Raw genomic sequence first — 20858 nt, forward strand, 5'->3', positions numbered from 1 at the left:
GTAAGAAAAGTAGATGACACACAGGCTTGGCTTCTTTTCTATGTCAGTGAAAATGCAAAGGTCAGGAATAGAAAGTGAGTGATTGCTTCATCAGTGGAGCTCATTGCAGCATCAACAATGTGTGCAGTGGAAAATGATCAAATACCTGTTTCTGTCAAATGTAAGATGAAAAAAAAATTGAATACACACACTTTTAATTGGACAGTGTTAGACATTGTTGTTTTTTTTATTTCGACCAAGAAGCCTAAATGTGCAATGTGTTGCTGAGCCCTTCAGAAGCCACTTTTTAAAATTCTGACAGAGCAAAATAAAGCATCTTAATAAAAAATAGAATAAATTGGAGGGTGTTTGAGGGGAAGCACTTTATGTGCTCTCCTCCTCGTCTTGCATTCTGGACATGGTAAAGTCAATACAGGGTTGACTGACTCACCCCCACATAATGTGAATTACAATAATTAACACCAGAGGGGATTTAAGCTTTTCTGACTGATCTTGAACAATAAAAATGATTCAGTTTTGCAGTAGACTTACTGTACAATCCTTTACTGACAGCAGATGATGTTGATGTATTGAAGTTGTTTCTTGAGGCAACTGTGACCAAGTGGTTGCATGTTCACGAAAATAAAAATGGGTCTTAATTTGAATGTGCAGTTTAAGGAAGCAGCTAGGAATTTTAAACAGAAGCTTTTATATGACAAGCATTTGTGATGCACGAGAAATTTGCTGCCAAGTACGGTAAGTGGATAGATAGATAGATAGATAGATAGATAGATAGATAGATAGATAGATAGATAGATAGATAGATAGATAGATAGATAGATAGATAGATAGATAGATAGATAGATAGATAGATAGATAGATAGATAGATAGATAGATAGATAGAGCAAAAGTTACACCCAAGGACAGTGCAACAGCATTACTACAATTACTGAAATTATTGCTATTTGTCTGAAAATAACTTTGCATGGTGTTTGAGCAAATACCAGTCTTCAACCTTTTGTGGCAAACATGGACATTCAAGTTATTTAAAGACACAATTGAGTCGTTTTGCCTGGATAACTGAAGATGAGTCTTACAGCATGAACCAGGAGTGCAATATCTCAGCAGGGGTTGGTGAGCCAAGCAAGACGTCTACATAAAAGGTAGACAAACATACAATGTGTTTTATTTAAAAAGTTGACACATCAATTTGTTTCATTTTATTTATAACATATTTCCTTTTGGAGATATAGACAGACTGTCCTGTGGGTGGGTTTGGAAGCATTGTCCCCCACTATGCTAATATCCAATTCAACAGTTCCTAAATTGTAGTGCTAAATTGGCTATCTCCCATGATGATTCAATGACATAAAGTAAATGTCTAAGCTCTTATTCTAACAAATGTATTCATCACACTCACACATAAATGCTCACTTTTTTCTTTATTGGGTTAAAATCCCTGGCTCGCCTGTGTGGAGTTTGTATGTTCTCCCCATGCCTGCGTGGGTTTTCTCCGGGTACTCTGGTTTCCTCCCACATCCCAAAAACATGAAAGGTAGGTTGATTGAAGACTTTAAATTGTCCATAGGTGTGAATGTGAGTGCAAATGATTGTTTGTCTCTATGTGCCCTGTGATTGGCTGGCGACCAGTTCAGGGTGTACCCCACCTCTCGCCCGAAGATACCTGAGATAGGCTCCAGCACGCCCGCGACCCTAATGAGGATAAGCGGTACAGAAAATTGATCGATGGATTAATTGAGGGGCAGTGTGTGCCCTCCCACGCCGAAGCTCTGGAGTCAGGCCTGGCAGGCGGGGCCTGACATTAACATCCACAACCTACAAGGACCCACACCTATAGGCTAAAAAAATAAAAGGTTATGATTCGAGACCTACGCGCTTCTATTTAAAGTGGGGCAGCATTACAGGATTTTCAGTAGTGATGAAACATACAGACCAATTACATGCAAGTTAAGCCATCTAAGGCAGTAGTCTGCACATAGATCAGACAGAAAGCTGAGGAGAGATGGAGAAGGGGAGAGTGAACGAGAATCATTGGGAAGTTGAGTTAAAGACGGAGAAAGGAAGAAAGTGAAAATATTTCTCCAAAATAATTCAAATGGAATGGCTAGTCATTTTTTAAAATATATTTCCCGGTGGAAAGTTCCAACTGGGAGCACTTATTAAAAGTGCATATGTGAAACACCATTATGAGACAAAATAATGTTTTGAACACACATAGCATCTACAATTGTTCAATTGTCAAGATTTGTTAAATTAAAATATGTAAAATTGTTTGAGACTGGGCGGCACGGTGACCGACTGGTTAGAGCATCAGCCTCACAGTTCTGAGGACCGGGGTTCAATCTCCAGCCCCGCCTGTGTGGAGTTTGCATGTTCTCCCCGTGCTTGCGTGGGTTTTCTCCGGGCACTCCGGTTTCCTCCCACATCCCAAAACATGCATGGTAGGTTAATTGAAAAACTCTAAATTGCCCGTAGGTGTGAATGTGAGTGCAAATGGTTTTTAATGAGATTCAAATTAAACTATAAGGCATTTCAGAAAAGCACAATCAATAAACAAAACATAACAATAAAGAAAATGACAAGGTCCTTGTTCCATCAGAATCAGAATCAAGCCTCCAGCTTGATACTCTGGGAAGCAGTGCAGTGAGTAAACTGCACTGAAGGTAAACTTCCCCAGAAGCAGAGCCCAGTGTGTATGACACAAGGTGAGTTGTTAACTTGTGTTTGTCTGAATTTAAAAACAACAAAAAAACAACAAAAAACACCCAGTGGCTTTGTGATTCCAGACCCAAAGAGCTCATCATTCACCACTTCTAATCCACTAGTAATAGACATTGGTAGCACTGGGCAATGATCAGTTTTTGGTTTCCACAAGAATAATAGGTCATGAACATGAGGTGATGATTAAAAAAAAATAATAATAATAATAATTTAAATAAAAAAAGTGATATGATACAACCTGCTGGAATAACTCCCCGCCGCAGGGTTGATGAAGCAATTCATAAATTCAAAAGGAGCCTGGAATACAGCATATGCTCATCCACTTTGAGAGATGGCTTGGTCATATCAGAATCAGAATCAGAATCATCTTTATTTGCCAAGTATGTCCAAAAAACACACAAGGAATTTGTCTTTGGTAGTTGGAGCCAGTCTAGTACGACAGCAGACAGTCAGAGAACACTTAGCAATAAGGGTTGTCTGGTAATGCCGGTACAATTTTAGAGCAGTTCGAATGACTAATATTACAATAGTCCGGTGCAATGACCATTGTGCAAAGGACGCCGAGACTTCAAGGAGTGTATGCAGTTTAAAGTGACAAGTAGCCTGATAATCTGGGACAATGTTGATTGTGCAAATGTTGCAGATACTCTTCAGTCAGTGTGCAAGTTGGGCAGATGCTACTCTGGCATGAGTGGCCATTATTGGTCAACAACAGATATGCAAATAGTGCAGTGTGGCGAGACTCCTCCAGTGAGTGCAAGAGTAATATATAATTGACCCGACAAAAATGTGACAACAAACTCAAGACAAAAAAAAAATTGGCAGCATTTTGCAATGGAATTGTAGGTTACCTGTTTAAGAAGTTGATTGTAAGAGGGAAGAAGCTGTTGGAATGTCTGCTAGTTCTAGTTTGCTTTTATCAGTAGCGCCTACCTGGGGGAAGGAGTGGGAAAAGCTGGTGATAGGGTTGTGGAGGGTCCCTACACAAGTATGAAAAAGTATGGAATTTTATTGAATAACGTTCCAGGTCTGGAAAAGTATGAAAAAATATAAATGTTTCCAAGACTGTTACAAACACTCTATTTGTTAAAACAAAATATTATGAATATGGAAAAACAAATTATAGATCGATCCTTGTTTTGTTTGGAAGCGCAGCTACGTTTGTGTGATGGCACACAGTAGTATACGATGGTCTTGGTGAATACTCGATTCCAATTGGCTAAGAAAATTCCATCGGACCAGCTGATAATGTATACCCTTCGAACATCTCAATTAATTACCGTCCTAAAAAATCACCACAATATTCCAAATTATTGTGCACCACCCTTTGCCGTTAGAGTATCTGAGCAAACATGGCAACCTGACACAGTCAGATTTTCTAATAAGTAAATGGGAAGTACTCTGATGACAGAAATTATCCAATTTAAAACAATAATGAGCGGTTTTAATCATTTACTTGGCGATTACAACACCTTTGATGACTGGGATGCTGCTGGAATTGTGCGGAAAATGGAGAGACAGAAGTGGCACAAAGAGTTAACTTCTTCTTCTTCTTCTTCTTCTTTTCCTTTCGGCTTGTCCCGTTAGGGGTCGCCACAGCGCGTCATCCTTTTCCATGAGAGCCTATCTCCTGCATCCTCCTCTCGAACACCAACTGCCATCATGTCTTCCCTCACGACATCCATCAACCTTCTCTTTGGTCTTCCTCTAGCTCTCTTGCCTGGCAGCTCCATCCTCATCATCCTTCTACCAATATACTCACTCTCTCTCCTCTGGACGTGTCCAAACCATTGAAGTCTGCTCTCTCTAACTTTGTCTCCAAAACATCGAACCCTCTGATGAGCTCATTTCTAATTTGATCCAACCTGGTCACTCCGAGAGCGAACCTCAACATCTTCATTTCCGCCACCTCCAGCTCTGCTTCCTGTTTTCTCTTCAGTGCCACTGTCTCTAATCCATACATCATGGCTGGCCTCACCACTGTTTTATAAACTTTGCCCTTCATCCTAGCAGAGACTCTTCTGTCACATAACACACCTGCCACCTTCCTCCACCCGTTCCAACCTGCTTGGACCCGTTTCTTCACTTCCTGACCACACTCACCATTGCTCAGGACGGTTGACCCCAAGTATTTAAAGTCCTCTACCTTTGCCATCTCTTCTCCCTGTAGCCTCATTCTTCCCCCACCACCCCTCTCATTCATGCACATATATTCTGTTTTACTTCGGCTAATCTTCATTCCTCTTCTTTCCAGTGCATGCCTCCATCTTTCTAACTGTTCCTCCAGCTGCTCCCTGCTTTCACTGCAGATCACAATGTCATCTGCAAACATCATGGTCCACGGGGATTCCAGTCTAACCTCATCTGTCAGCCTATCCATCACCACTGCAAAAAGGAAGGGGCTCAGGGCTGATCCCTGATGCAGTCCCACGTCCACCTTAAATTCTTCTGTCACACCGACAGCACACCTCACCGCTGTTCTGCTGCCCTCGTACATGTCCTGTATTATTCTAACATACTTCTCTGCCACTCCAGACTTCCGCATGCAGTACCACAGTTCCTCTCTGGGTACTCTGTCATAGGCTTTCTCTAGATCTACAAAGACACAATGTAGCTCCTTCTGACCTTCTCTGTACTTTTCCATCAACATCCTCAAGGCAAATAATGCATCTGTGGTACTCTTTCTAGGCATGAAACCATACTGTTGCTCGCAAATACTCACTTCTGTCCTGAGTCTAGCCTCCACTACTCTTTCCCATAACTTCATTGTGTGGCTCATCAACTTTATTCCTCTACAGTTGCCACAGCTCTGCCCATCACCTTTGTTCTTAAAAATGGGCACCAGTACACTTTTCCTCCATTCCTCAGGCATCTTCTCACGCACTAGAATTCTATTGAACAAGCTGGTCAAAAACTCCACAGCCACCTCTCCTAGATGCTTCCATACCTCCACAGGAATGTCATCAGGACCAACTGCCTTTCCATTTTTCATTCTCTTTAATGCCTTTCTAACTTCCCCCTTACTAATCATTGCCACTTCCTGGTCCACCATACTTGCCTCTTCTACTCTCCCTTCTCTATCATTTTCCTCATTCATCAACTCCTCGAAGTATTCTTTCCATCTACCTAGCACACTGCTGGCACCAGTCAACATATTTCCATCTCTATCCTTAATCACCCTAACCTGCTGCACATCCTTCCCATCTCTATCCCTCTGTCTGGCCAGCCTGTATAGATCCTTTTCTCCTTCTTTAGTGTCCAACCTGCCATACATGTCATCATATGCCTCTTGTTTTGCCTTTGCCACCTCTACCTTTGCCCTGTGTCGCATCTCAATGTATTCCTTTCGCCTCTCCTCGGTCCTCTCAGTGTCCCACTTCTTCTTAGCTAACCATTTTCCTTGTATGATTTCCTGTACTGTGAGGTTCCACCACCAAGTCTCCTTCTCTCCTTTCCTGCCAGAAGATACACCAAGTACTCTCCTGCCTGCTTCTCTGATCACCTTGGCTGCAGTGGTCCAGTCTTCTGGAAGCTCTTCCCGTCCACCGAGAGCCTGTATCACCTCTTCCCGAAAAGCTGCACAACACTCGTCCTGTCTCAGCTTCCACCACATGGTTCTCTTCTCTGCCTTTGTCTTCCTAATTTCCCTCCCCACCACCATAGTCATCTTACACACCACCATCCTATGCTGTCTAGCCACACTCTCCCCTACCACTACCTTACAGTTGCTAACCTCCTTCAGATTACATCGTCTGCACAAGATGTAATCCACCTGTGTGCTTCTACCTCCGCTCTTGTAGGTCACCCTATGTTCGTGCCTCTTCTGGAAAAAAGTGTTCACTACAGCCATTTGCATCCCTGTTGTAAAGTCTACCACCATCTGTCCCTCCAAGTTCCTTTCCTGGATACCGTACTTACCCATCACTTCTTCATCACCCTTATTACCTTCACCAACATGTCCATTACAATCTGCACCAATTACGACTCTCTCTCTGTCTGGGATGCTCAGAACTACATCATCTAGCTCCTTCCAGAATTTCTCTTTCACCTCTAGGTCACATCCTACCTGTGGGGCATAGCCACTAATCACATTACACATAACACCCTCAATTTCAAATTTCAGCCTCATCACTCGAACTGACACTCTTCACCTCCAACAGATTCTTAGCAAACGCCTCCTTTAAAATAACCCCGACTCCATTTCTCTTCCCATCTGCACCATGGTAAAATAATTTGAACTGTGGCCCTAAACTTCTAGCCTTACTACCTTTCCACCTGGTCTCCTGGACACACAATATATCAACCTTTCTCCTAATCATCATGTCAACCAACTCCCGAGATTTTCCTGTCATAGTCCCAACATTCAAAGTCCCCACATTCAGTTCTAGGCTCTGTGTTTTCCTCTTCTCTTTCTGCCGAAGAACGCGCTTTCCACCTCTTCTTCTTCTTCTTCTTTGACTTCGACTTCGACCCACAGTAGCTGAATTTCCAACAGCGCCCTGCAGGTTGACGGCGCCGGTGGCGGACGTTGTTAACCCGGGCCACGACCGATCCGGTATGGAATTCTTTGGATGAACGCTCATATTTGTTTGGCAAGGTTTTAAGCCGGATGCCCTTCCTGACGCAACCCTCTGCATTTATCCGGGCTTGGGACCGGCCTACAGTTTGCACTGACTTGTGCCCCACAAAAACTCACAAATGCGAACTGAACACTTCACCGTTAATGTTTTGAATGATACCTGTGACAATTTTATTCCGCCGTCCAGTCAACGGACAGAGACTACAGCGTTGCCGGCCTGAGAGCTTGCACCAACCATCACTTATAATATTATATCGTTTAGAGGTCGGTAAAAATATTGATTCAGCAATTATTCTGGCCTCAATTCAGTATCAATTCACCAAATCATCTCATGGCCACTGTGAGGCGCTCCGTGTGTGGTTCACGTTGTATGGACGGAAGCCAAACACAATACCTATTTAAGCAAACAGCGGCTGCAGCAGCGTGAAGCAAAGAACTTTTTTTTTTTTTCTAGCATCTGTAGTGCCTTTTAGCCTCTGGTACTCAGCAGCCCCTTCTCCCATCGGCCCATCACATACACAGTGATAGTGAGAAAACTTAGCAGGCCTTGAATATGGACACAAACATGGCGAAAGTCCCATGGATCACTTCGTTTCAGGCAAACAGGGATGCCGTGGCTGCCGGTAGCATAATGTAAAGGTAGCCTCAGGGTAAAAACTATTTTTTCGTTAAAAAAAATATGATGATCTTTCATGGCTTCTCTTTTGCTCCATTGCTTTGCCAACGACACTGAAGTCTTCCTTCTCCACCATTCTGGCACTTATGAGGAATCGTTTTCGTATCGAATGATATCAATGTACACATGTCACATCAAGTTCCATCTTTAGAGGACAGCTTCTCTCTCGTTTGCCCTCTCTCAGGCCCATCTCCATCAATGACATCCTTCAACCACATGGCTTGCAGTGATTTTTATGATCTGCTGTCTTCCCCTTACACATACAGTATATTTTGAAAACTGGCTCTGCAAAAATATTACCTGCGCGTTTCATAGCATAATCAATGCACTTCTGATTTGTCTGCATACTAGTGCTGTGTGATTTATTGTATATGACAAGTTTATAACACTGTGCAATATTTCATGGCTACCCTAAATTATTTAATATTGCATTTTTCTTCTTAGGTGGTCACATTATTGGTGTCTTCATCAAATTCTGCACAGGTACAGCCTTTAGGGCACTATAACAGATACCTTCCCCATCATACATGTATCGCCGGGGTACTCAAATTAAAATTTTAGAGTGCCACAAATAATTTTTTCAATGAGTCAAATGTATATTTATTGAAGTAGGTCAAGCCCAGCCCGCAACCCTAGTGAGGAGAAGCGGCTCAGAAAATGGATCGATGGAGGTCAAGCCCGCATGCAAATATACTGTTATATGTTCTTTTTATTCAATACAACAACAAAAATATGAACTGAAATAAAATATAATTTCCATGAGAATAAATATCCATCCATTTTCTGAGCCGCTTCTCCTCACTAGGGTCGCGGGCGTGCTGGAGCCCATCCCAGCTATCATCGGGCAGGAGGCGGAGTACACCCCGAACTGGTTGCCAGCCAATCGCAGGGCACATACAAACAAACAACCATTCACACTCACATTCACACCTACGGGCAATTTAGAGTTGTCAATTAACCTACCACGCATGTTTTTGGGATGTTGGAGGAAACCGGAATGCCCGGAGAAAACCCACGCAGGCAGGGGGAGAACATGCAAACTCCACACTGGCGGGGCCTGGGATTGAACCCCGGTCATCGGAACTGTGAGGCATACGCTTTAACCAGTCGGCAACCGTGTCGCCTGAGAATAAACAATTGAATAAAAATAATAACATGACTCCTCTCATAAATCCAAAACAGCTATATCAGGAGGGGGTTGAGAACATTTTTCTTTTTAAATTTAAAAACAAAGGAACCACTACGAAGAAATAAATATATATTGGCACTTCAACCTTCAAGTGTGTATGTATGTATGGATTTCTAAGAGAGAAATAATATCCAGACACAGATTGGTAAGTGGACCTGCACATAGAATAAATAACAATATTTAAAGACCCTGTAAAGTCATGTCAGTGTTTTTTTTCTCAACGCAATTACTGTACATGTCATTTTGGGCCCCAAATGTAATGTGAACGGGACATATAATTATATATTTGGGCCACATAAAATCTTGTTTAGGGCCACCAAAATCCTAGGACCTCTGGCACTGACACAACCAGGGAACAGCATGAGTCGGCCCTCCCCTAGTATGTCATTATAGAGCACCTTCAGTGGCTATTTGGCGCTATTGCCACTACCTTATCGAAAATAACCTGGCACATTTCTTCCACTACAGCATGCAGTCGGCCATCAAGCTATGCCTACAACCCATAAAAACAACAAGAATTATGTGTTTTGTTTTATTTGGGATACAGTGTCTCTTGGAACAATGCCGAGACGGGTAGTAGCTACCCGCAGTGTGGCGTAACGGCATTGTGCCCCGTCCAACACGACACAGCCGCACCCCGCACTGGCTCTTACAAGGGAGATACTTCTGGGAAAGACAACTGTCTATTACATGCGCTAGCTCACAAGCTAATTGGATAGCAAGCTAACAAGGCAGTGAGCTGGCCAGTACAACATCTGCTCATCCAAGACGTCACCACCTCACTTGGTTTTGTGTCATGTATGCGTCCACTTAACAGTGACACATCAGGGAAAGTTAACTGTTTAATACACACAGTGACAGTCAGCTTGTGAACCTGTGAGCCACACACTGGCTGTGAAATACACATACTTGACACGCACATGCTTGATTGTCAGCTAAAGGGGAGCAGACATGCCCACACAGTCCTGCAGCTCGAGGACGGGCTTTAGTTTTCATGACTTGGGAGACAATAGGCTGCGGCCCAAGGTTGGGCCATGAGCGCCATTCAGTGGACCGCAAAATAATTTACGTTTTGCACCTGTGGGCAAAAGGGCCGTAGGGCAGCGTATGTTACCAATTCAATACATCAGAGCTGTTGCTTTTGTCAAGGAGGTGCTCAATTTCAATACAGCTTCCTGCCACTAGGTGGCAATAAGGCATCAGATATTTACCTGTACACAATAAGCAGAAGAAGAAACCTCAATAAGTAGAAGAAGAAACCTATCAGCGAAAATCATGGATAAGTATTTAGAACGAAAAATGGAAATCGAAGGTGATGCCGAACCTCACCAAGACAAAAAAGACCAGGACAAAAATTTAACTACAATCTTGACTTAATTAAATACGGCTTTGTGAATGGAGGTAACAAGGCAGAGCCAAGAGTCCAGTGTATGGAGTGTGGATTAGCGCTCGCCAACAAAGCAATGAAGCTGTCAAAACTTAAGCGCCATATAGAATCCAATCATTCAACACTTGAAAGAAAGCCTGTTCATCTTTTCAAGAGAAAAGAAAATGGGATACAGCTTCAGAAAATGTCCATCGTGTCAATGATTAGCAGGTCTAAAAGTGCATTTAAAGCCAGCTACTTCGTAGCAAGACGTGTAGCACAGAGTAAAAAAGCATTCACCATAGTAAAGGAGCTTGGTCTGCCTGCTGCTGTGCCGTGTGAATATCGGAGCAACCGCTGCAAAGAAGTTGTTTACCATCGCACTGTCAAACGACACTGAGCCACAGATATGGCTTCCAACAGCGATTACTTGAGTACTCGACGAAATATATATAGGATAATTCTAAAAAGATTTGATCGTGAATGAAGACATACTGTTTTGTAGAGACCTCCCAACACAAGCTATGGCTCAGGAATGTTTAGGTTGTGTGGATAGATATTTTACTGAGCACGGGCTGGACTGGCAGAACTTTGTTGGAGTGTACAGTGATGGTCCAGCGTTAATGACTGGCCAGCATTACGGTGTCATCAGGCAGATACTTACCAACTATTTTCTCCACAGTGAACTGAAAACCTTGTAGCAAAAAGGATGTCACCAGTGTTCCACGAGGTTATGAATCTAAGTCTGAAAACCAACAACTTCATTAAAAATAATGCTGCGAACTCCAGATGTTTTGCCAAGCTTTGTAGACACGGAAGCAGATCATGTACAGGTGCTCTTATCACAGTGACGTGGGATAATTTAAGTTAAAGTTTTAGCTATTTAAACGTTAAGTGAATATGATTTAGTTATCCACCCATCCATTCTCCGAACGTCTTATCCTTACTAGGTTTGCGGGTTTGATTTAGTGATTGAATACAAACATAATAAAAGTCACCACAAATCATCATATCTGAATGGGCCCGGGACCACTTTGTACAGGAAAGGTTGGGCCCTAAGGTAAAAAAAGGTTAAGAACCCCTGCTGTAAAACACTCTAATAACAGATTCTGGTGCAACAATTAATTAATGGGTAATGCCAACAAGGCACTTAACGTATACTTCTATGTTGCTACTCACTTTGTCATTAACGTACACAACCAAACAAAACCAGAAGGTACACACCCAATATTCCACTGATTGAGTCACACTTTCTGCTTCAAGCCATCGTGACGTCACTGCCCATGCACAAGTGACTGTCATGTGTGTGTTCCGGGTTTTGTCTTCCCTCGTTTCACACACACCTGCTCCTGTGAGCATCTTCACCACCTGTGCCTCGTTCACCCTAATTACCTATTGTATTTAACCTCGTGTCACATTCCCTCTCGTTGCCAGTTCGTTGTACCTTGTCGTCGCGTTCCAGCATTCCTTGTTTCCACGTCACAGACTCACAGTAAGACTTGACCCTGTTCCGATTATCAACCTTGCCTCTTTGCCTCATGTTTTTGGATACTGTTGGCTTTCTTGGATTGCCTGCCTGTATACCGACCTATGTCCGTCTATTAAACCTCTCTTTTTGGAAACTGTCCATTTGTTTAGGAGTCGTGCATTTTTGGGTCCTATCCCCTGTTCCGTTCATGACAGAACGAACTGGCCATAACATGGACCCAGCAGACTCAGACCCGGTGCGCAAAGCCCTTCAAGCGCAGGGTCAACGCCTCTCGAAGCAGGATGAGTAGATTGCTGCCCTCCACCTTCATCTAGAGGGACTATTAAGGCATCAGGACAATATGATGAGACAGGTGGCCTCGCAGTTTGAACTTCTTATGAAAATTATTCAAGAGAAGGAACCAGTTGGCACCACACCCAATACCGCCACAGTGTTTCCATGTGAAGCAGTCATCATGCAGCCACCTGCCACCTCCGCTGCTGTCTGCCCACAGCTCTCTCGACCGGAGAGGTTCTCTGGAAATTCTGGGAACATTAAGCCGTTCATCACGCAGTGCGAACTCCACTTTGAGCTGCAGGCAGCTGCCTTCCCCACCGAGCGGGCAAAAATCGCTTTCGTCATTTCCCACCTGACTGGTCGTGCGGAGGCGTGGGCTACTGCTGAATGGAGCAGCGTGTCATTCATGGGCTTTGTTCGTAAAGACTATGGAGCAAATTTTTCAATTTTCCACTCCAGATCGTGAGGCAGCTCGCTCCCTTGTCACCTTACAACAAGGCAAGCGCAGGGTGTCAGATTACGCGATTGAGTTTCGCATTCTAGCAGCTGAGAGTCATTGGAATAATCGGGCGCTACTCGATGCCTTTTTTCAAAGACTATCCCCCGCCGTCAAGGATCATTTAGTCCCGCTAGACCTGCCGACCGACTTGGACACTTTCATCGCTCTCGCCATAAAAATCGACAAGAGGCTTTTGGATCGCGAGCTGGATGGAGATCAGCGGAGGCCGGAGGGCTGCGTCACCGCGCACTTGGAGGACGAGCCTCGGTGACCAGCCAAACCAAGGCAGTTCCCCTGGTTCCGGTCTCAACCCACTGGCTAGCGTCCCCACGGATGAACCCATGCAACTGGGCAGGTTCCGTCTCTGCCCTGAGGAATGTCAACGCCGGCTGAGGGAAGGGCGGTGCTTCTACTGCGGTCAGTTGGGTCATTCCGTGAGCAACTGTCACGTCAAAGTTGCTGGTGCCGGTAGCAAGGGCACGGGAGAGGTGAGTCTGAATTTCCTTAAGGAAGACCCTACACGGGTTCTTCCTAAAGTGACACTATGCTCTCCTGATCAAGAAATTCATACACCTGTATTAATTGATTCTGGTTCTGACGCAAACTTACTCAACTCCATCCTCGTTAGATGTATGCACCTTAGAACCTTTGAAATAAAACGCCACCGCAACACCTATGCTGCAGACGGCAGTTTTATGGGCAAGATCACTCACCGCACCCAAACATTCACATTGACATTTCCTGATTCTCACTCTGAACGCATTAGTTTTCATGTTTTTGACGCCATGAATCATGACCTTATTTTAGGGAACCCATGGTTGAAATTACATAACCCCCACATTGACTGGTCCTCTGGGCAGGTGATGTCATGGGGCAGCAATTGTGCCCGGAACTGTTTCAAGCCGCCATGTGACGTTCAGGGCTATGTTTCTAAGGACAATCCACAGACCCCATCTGGGGATCCTGATTTATCTCAAGTGCCCACCTGTTACCAGGATATTAAAGATGTTTTTTCCAAGTCCAAGGCCAAATCCCTTCCACCCCACAGACCTTATGACTGTGCTGTTGACTTGCTGCCTGGAACCACACCCCCACGAGGGAGGTTGTTCTCTTTCAGGGCCGGAACACAAGGCCATGAAGGAGTACGTGGAAGAATCACTGACAGCCGGGATCATTCGCCCATCTTCATCCCCTGCGGGAGCAGGATTTTTCTTTGTGGACAAGAAAGACAAGACCCTGCGACCCTGTATCGAGTACCGGGGTCTCAACGAGATCACGGTAAAAAACAGGTACCCTCTTCCTCTCATCTCCACCGCCTTTGACTTCCTGGAGGGAGCCAAGATTTTCACCAAACTGGACTTAAGAAATGCATATCATCTAGTCAGGATAAGGGAGGGGGATGAATGGAAAACAGTATTCAACACACCAACGGGACATTATGAATATTTGGTAATGCCTTTTGGGCTTACTCACGCTCCGGCTGTTTTCCAAAACCTTGTCAATGAGGTCCTGCGTGACCTTTGGATTATTTGGATGATATTTTGATATTCTCCCCGGATGAGGAGACTCACATTATTCATGTCCGCTCTGTTTTGCAGCAGTTACTGCAGAATCAACTATATGTCAAGGCTGAGAAATGTGAGTTCCACAAGGCGTCCGTTTCTTTTCTGGGTTTCGTCCTGGCTCAAGGTGAAGTCAAAATGGACCCTTGCAAAGTCGATGCAGTTATTAATTGGCCTACTCCCACGTCACGCAAAGATGTACAAAGGTTCTTAGGGTTCGCAAACTTCTACAGAAAATTCATCAGAAAATTCAGTTCTATAGCCTCTCCTTTGCATGATCTTACCTCGCCACACCAACCTTTTGTATGGAACCCACTTTGTCAGGCAGCTTTTCAAAAACTTAAGTCGAGCTTTACCTCCGCTCCCATCCTTACTTTGCCAGATCTCAAACAGCAGTTTGTGGTAGAAGTCAATGCGTCTGATGCCGGAATAGGAGCAGTGCTCTCCCAGAAATCTCTCAAGGATGATAAATTACATCCTTGTGCTTTTCTCTCCAAAAAACTGACCCCAGCTGAGAAAAATTATGACATTGGTGACCGTGAACTGCTGGCAGTCAAGGTGGCTTTGATGGAGTGGAGGCACTGGCTAGAGGGGGCACAGACTCCGTTTTTAGTATGGACAGATCACAAGAACCTTGAGTATATTAAAACTGCTAAAAGATTAAATGTGAGGCAGGCTAGATGGGCTCTCTTCTTCACGAAATTTAATTTCACGTTATCCTACCGACCTGGTTCTAAAAATGCTAAGCCAGATGCTTTATCACGTATTTTCTCCGAAGAGAATTCTTTGTCCGACCCTAAGACTATTTTGCCCAAGTCATGTTTCATTTCCGCTTTTGTTTGGGACATTGAAACTGCAGTTAAAGGGGCTCTGAAAAACACTCCTATCCCTGAAGATTGCCCTGAAAACAGGCTTTATGTGGTTCCGACCTTAAGGGGAAGAGTCATCCACTGGACTCACACGAACCGAACTGTATGTCACCCAGGCATTGCCAAGACGCAATCAGTGGTCGAACAGCGCTTTTGGTGGCCTAATGTTAGGAGGGATGTTATCGATTACGTCAATGCTTGCCAGGTATGTGCTGCTAACAAGCCCTCTCATCAACGTCCTTCTGGGGAGTTGCGACCCCTGCCAATACCACAACATCCTTGGTCAGACATTTCCGTAGACTTTGTGACAGGATTACCGGCCTCTAAAGGCAATACCACCATTCTTACAGTTGTTGACAGGTTCTCTAAGATGGCACACTTCATTGCACTTCCAAAACTCCCCTCAGCTCAAGACACTGCCGAGCTGATGATTAATCAGGTTTTCAAGTTCCATGGTTTCCCCAAGAATGTGGTGTCTGATAGGGGTCCCCAATTCATTTTGCAATTTTGGAAGGAGTTTTGCAATCTCATAGGTGCTACCGTCAGTCTTTCATCTGGGTTTCATCCTGAAACCAACGGCCAAACCGAGAGGCTGAACCAGGACCTGGAGACTGGGCTCCGATGTCTCGCTTCACAGGATCCGCGATCCTGGTCTCAGAAACTGGTTTGAGTCGAATTCTCCCACAATTCCCTCCCCTCTGCATCCACTGGTCTATCGCCTTTTCATGTTGTGCATGGTTACCAACCATCTCTCAGAGTCCACAGTTCCAGCGGCATTAACCTTGGTGAGACGCTGCAGGAGGACCTGGGAGCGAGCCCGCTAGATGCTGCTGCGCCAGGGACGGTCCTACAAAGCCGCTGCTGACCGTCGGAGGACACCGGCCCCGAACTACAAAGTCGGTTAGCGAGTTTGGCTCTCGACCAAACATATTCCACTCCGGGTGGAGTCCAAGAAGCTCGCTCCCAGGTTCGTTGGGCCCTTCCCCATCACAAAGATCATCAACCCTGTCACCGTGAAGCTGAGGCTCCCAAGGTCGATGCGGGTCCACCCTGCTTTTCACGTCAGCCTCCTCAAGCCAGCCCGGGAGTCCCCTCTGGTCCCGCCTTCCAGGCCCCCTCCTCCCCCCCGGTTTGTGGATGGGGGCCCGGTCTTCTCTGTGAAGCGGCTGTTGTCATCTCGTCGGAGGGGGAGGGGGTTTCAATATCTGGTGGACTGGGAGGGCTATGGGCCTGAGGAACGTTCATGGGTACCGTCTGCGTTTATCATGGATGATTCGCTCATTCGGGACTTCCACGTTGCGCATCCAGGGGCCCCAGGGCCGTCTGGGGCCGGCTGTTAAGGGGGGGGGGCGGTACTGTCATGTGTGTGTTCCGGGTTTTGTCTTCCCCCCCTGTTTCACACACACCTGCTCCTGTGAGCATCTTCACCACCTGTGCCTCGTTCACCCTAATTACCTATTGTATTTAACCTCGTGTCTCATTCCCTCTCGTTGCCAGTTCGTTGTACCTTGTCGTCGCGTTCCAGCATTCCTTGTTTCCACGTCACAGACTCACAGTAAGACTTGACCCTGTTCCGATTATCGACCTTGCCTCTTTGCCTCATGTTTTTGGATACTGTTGCCTTTCTTGGATTGCCTGCCTGTGTAGCGACCTATGCCCGTCTATTAAACCTCTCTTTTTGGAAACTATCCATTTGTTTTGGAGTCGTGCATTTTTGGGTCCTATCCCCTGTTCTGTTCATGACAGTGACATGAGCTGGACAGCTCGAATAACAAATATACATCCATCCATCCATTTTCTGTACCACTTATCATCACTAGCACAAAAAATAATAAATGCTTAAAGCACATAGATTATAGAAATTAACATACAGTATTTTGAATGACATTGGGGGCTTTTTTAGAGGCTGTCTGTGTATCGTTGGCATGGAGACAAGTCTTGGTCAACCAGCATCACATACACAATGAATGGGCTGGTGACGACGCATTGCACTGTGCCAAGTAAAGTGTGGCTTACGGCATATTGCTACACCGAGAACATCTGATTTCGTCTGATCTAGGAAAGGGCTTAACAGTTCAGGGCCCACAAATAGGTATCCGGCGGGCCCCTGAATGAGTCCCCCTGATCTATAGACAGGTTTAAAATTTCACCAAGTTCCGACTGCTCCACCAAATAGCAGGCTACCTTGTCCCTTCCCAAATCCATTTTCCCACTAGTGTCTTTTCATCATTGGGAACACAATCATAAAAGTTCCTACCCCTTCCTACCAAAGCTAATGAACTACTCCATAATAATTCAAGAATATTTATAGTATCTTAAGGCTTTGTTTCTTGTCCCGATATTTTTTTCATTCACTCTCTGAACAAGATTTTAACCTTTATGAGACTAGAAATCAATGCATTTGATTTTAAATATTGCTTTAACAAGAACATGATTACTCTGAATTTATTAACATGCATTCCAGTTATGTCAGCTACTTTGTCTGGCACTGTGCTGCCATGGGAAATTTGGAGGCCATAATAATGGCAGAGGCCATGGAAAATTGTATCTTTTCACAGTGAATGATTGACAGCATGAAGATGGCCATGGTGCATCTTAGGAATGTGTTTGAAAGCATAACATTGGGTTTGGAATGCAAAATAAAAAAAGGATAGATAAACTACAGTACAAAGGATCTGTATAATACAGGACATGTACGAGGGCAGCAGAACAGTGGTGAGGTGTGCTGGAGGTGTGACAGATGAATTTAAGGTGGAGGTGGGACTGCATCAGGGATCAGACCTGAGCCCCTTCCTGTTTGCAGTAGTGATGGATAGGCTGACAGATGAGGTTAGACTGGAATCCCCATGGACCATGATGTTTGCAGATGAGATTGTGATCTGCAGTGAAAGCAGGGGGGAGGTGGAGGAACAGTTAGACAGATGGAGGCATCCACTGGAAAGCAGAGGAATGAAGATTAGCCGAAGTAAGACAGAATATATATGCATGAATGAGAGGGGTGGTGGGGGAAGAGCAAGGCTACAGGGAGAAGAGATAGCAAGGATGGAGGACTTTAAATACTTCGGGTCAACCATCCAGTGAAGAAACAGGTCCAAGCAGGTTGGAACGGGTGGAGGAAGGTGTCAGGTGTGTTATGTGACAGAAGAGTCTCTGCTTGGATGAAGGGCAAATTTTATAAAACAGTTGTGAGGCCAGCCATGATGTATGGATTAGAGTCATACATCATGGCTGCTTCCTGTTGTCACTGAAGAGACAACAGGAAGCAGAGCTGGAGGTGGCGGAAATGAAGATGTTGAGATTCGCTCTTGGAGTGACCAGGTTGGATAAAATTAGAAATGAGCTCATCAGAGGGACAGCCAAGGTTTGATGTTTTGGAGACAAAGTTAGAGAGAGCAGACTTCCATGGTTTGGACACGTCCAGAGGAGAAATAGTGAGTATATTGGTAGAAGGATGATGAGGATGCCAGCCAAGAGAGCTAGAGGAAGACCAAAGAGAAGGTTGATGGATGTCATGAGGGAAGACATGAGCTCAGTTGGTGTTTGAGAGGTGGATGCAGGAGATGGGCTTACTTGGAACAGGATGATGCGCTGTGGCGACCCCGAAAGGGACAAGCCAAAAGGAAAAGAAGATTGACAGTGCATCACTTTCAGGATTCAGGTTGCAAGTTGGACCGAGATGCAGTCTGCCATCTGCAGTCTGCAGATGGCAGACTGGGGACTGGGGACAAAGAACAAGAATTAGGTAGGGTAACTCACGAGGTCTTCAGGAAGCAAAAAGATAGGCAAGGTGGCTAGGCTACAAACTCGACGTAGAGCATTGATAGTCTGGCGACGAGTTGGAGTCCCACAGCGTCTTAAGAGCAGTCAGGTGTAATTAGGATGACAAGGTGCAGCTGCTAGACTCCAACATGTCAACCCTGCAAACACAAACACACACTCACGGGTTGGACTCAGGGTGCTTAAACAGCAGCCCTGACAGGCAGTTACCGGTAACTTAAGCACTTGAGTCCACATTTGGCTTTTAATCACCAACAGATAGACAAGCCAAAACACACAACCATGCTGTCACTTTATAAAGTATTTATTGAGGTTTATATAAAAAAGTCAATGAACTTTGCCTTGTCATGTAATGAATAAATGGCTGTATAATGTTGCCATCCATTTTTTTCTGTACCGCTTTTCCTCACTAGAGTCGTATTTTGTGTGAACGTGGCATGAAATCACAAAATCATGCATCGATAAAAGTAGTCCAACAGCCCTGCGTACCATCACATTTGCCCCATGTTGTTATTGGCTTTCATTCATTCATCTTCCGTTCCGCTTATCCTCACTAGGGTCCCGGGCGTGCTGGAGCCTATCTCAGCTATTTTTGGGCGAGAGGCGGGGTACACCCTGAACTGATCGCCAGCCAATCGCAGGGCACATATAAACAAAACAACCATTCACATTCACTCCTACTGGCAATTTAAAGTCTTCAATTAACCTACGATGCATGTTTTTGGGATGTGGGAGGAAACTGGAGTGCCCAGAGAAAACCTATGCAGGCACTGGGAGAACATGCAAACTCCACACAGGCGGGGCCGGGATTTGAACCCCAGTCCTTAAAACCGTGAGGCAGATGTGCTAACCAGTCGCCCACCGTTCCGCCTGTATAATGTTGCATCTGACTTAAACCAAAATATGTACTGCTGTATTTTATACTAATTGTTTCTCACACTTGGAAACTGGTAGTTATGTTTAAAACAATTGCATTATGAGATCTACAGTAATTGTAGTAGAAACACAGAAGACTTTGTCAACCCATATTCTTATCTATTCACTTATCTGAAATTGTGTCACAGTGACTGGAGAGAAGGTTGTATAGTTTCAGTATCGGACTGCTCCTGGGGTACGATGAGTAAAATAATCCATGGAGCATGTTCTGGTGCTACCCTGGATTTCCTATCTCAGCGTCTCCTACCAGTTAGATGTGACCAGAACACCCAATGGGAGCCATCTAATGTTACTCACCGCAGCGGCGTCCGCGGTTTTCGGCGCATGGAGGCGGAGGCGGCGCCACAGAGGGAAGGGAGCCGGCATCCAAGTGAAGCTCCGCAAGAGAGGATACAGATTGGCGTTCCCGTCGATTTACCTCGCGAATGTACGCTCCCTATCCAACAAAATGGACGAGCTTCATCTTCTGTTAAAGACCAGTAAAGACTTCGGACGTTCCGCCGCCATGTGGTTTACGGAGACTTGGCTTTGTGAGGCTGTACCCGATGGTGCCGCCATGCTTCCCCGCTTCCATCTTCATCGGGCAGACCAAGACATGGAATCATCGGGGAAAACAAAAGGCGGCGGGATATGCTTCTATATCAACAAAAAATGGTGTACGTCGCTGAGCTCAGCACACACTGCAGCCCGCATTTGGAGTCGCTGTTTTTTAACTGTAAGCCATTCTACTCGCCGCGTGAGTTCGCATCATTCATTCTCGATGGGGCCTATATTCCGCCTCAAGCTAACACGAACGCCGCACTGCTAACGCTCGCTGAACAAGTCAATGAAATGGAAAAAAAACACCCGGACTCACCCCTCATTAATCCCGGGGACTTTAACAAAGCGAAACTCAACCACGAACTCCCTAAATACAAG

This window comes from Phyllopteryx taeniolatus, chromosome 2 (assembly GCF_024500385.1).
Source record: "Phyllopteryx taeniolatus isolate TA_2022b chromosome 2, UOR_Ptae_1.2, whole genome shotgun sequence".
NCBI classification, from domain to species: domain Eukaryota; kingdom Metazoa; phylum Chordata; class Actinopteri; order Syngnathiformes; family Syngnathidae; genus Phyllopteryx; species Phyllopteryx taeniolatus.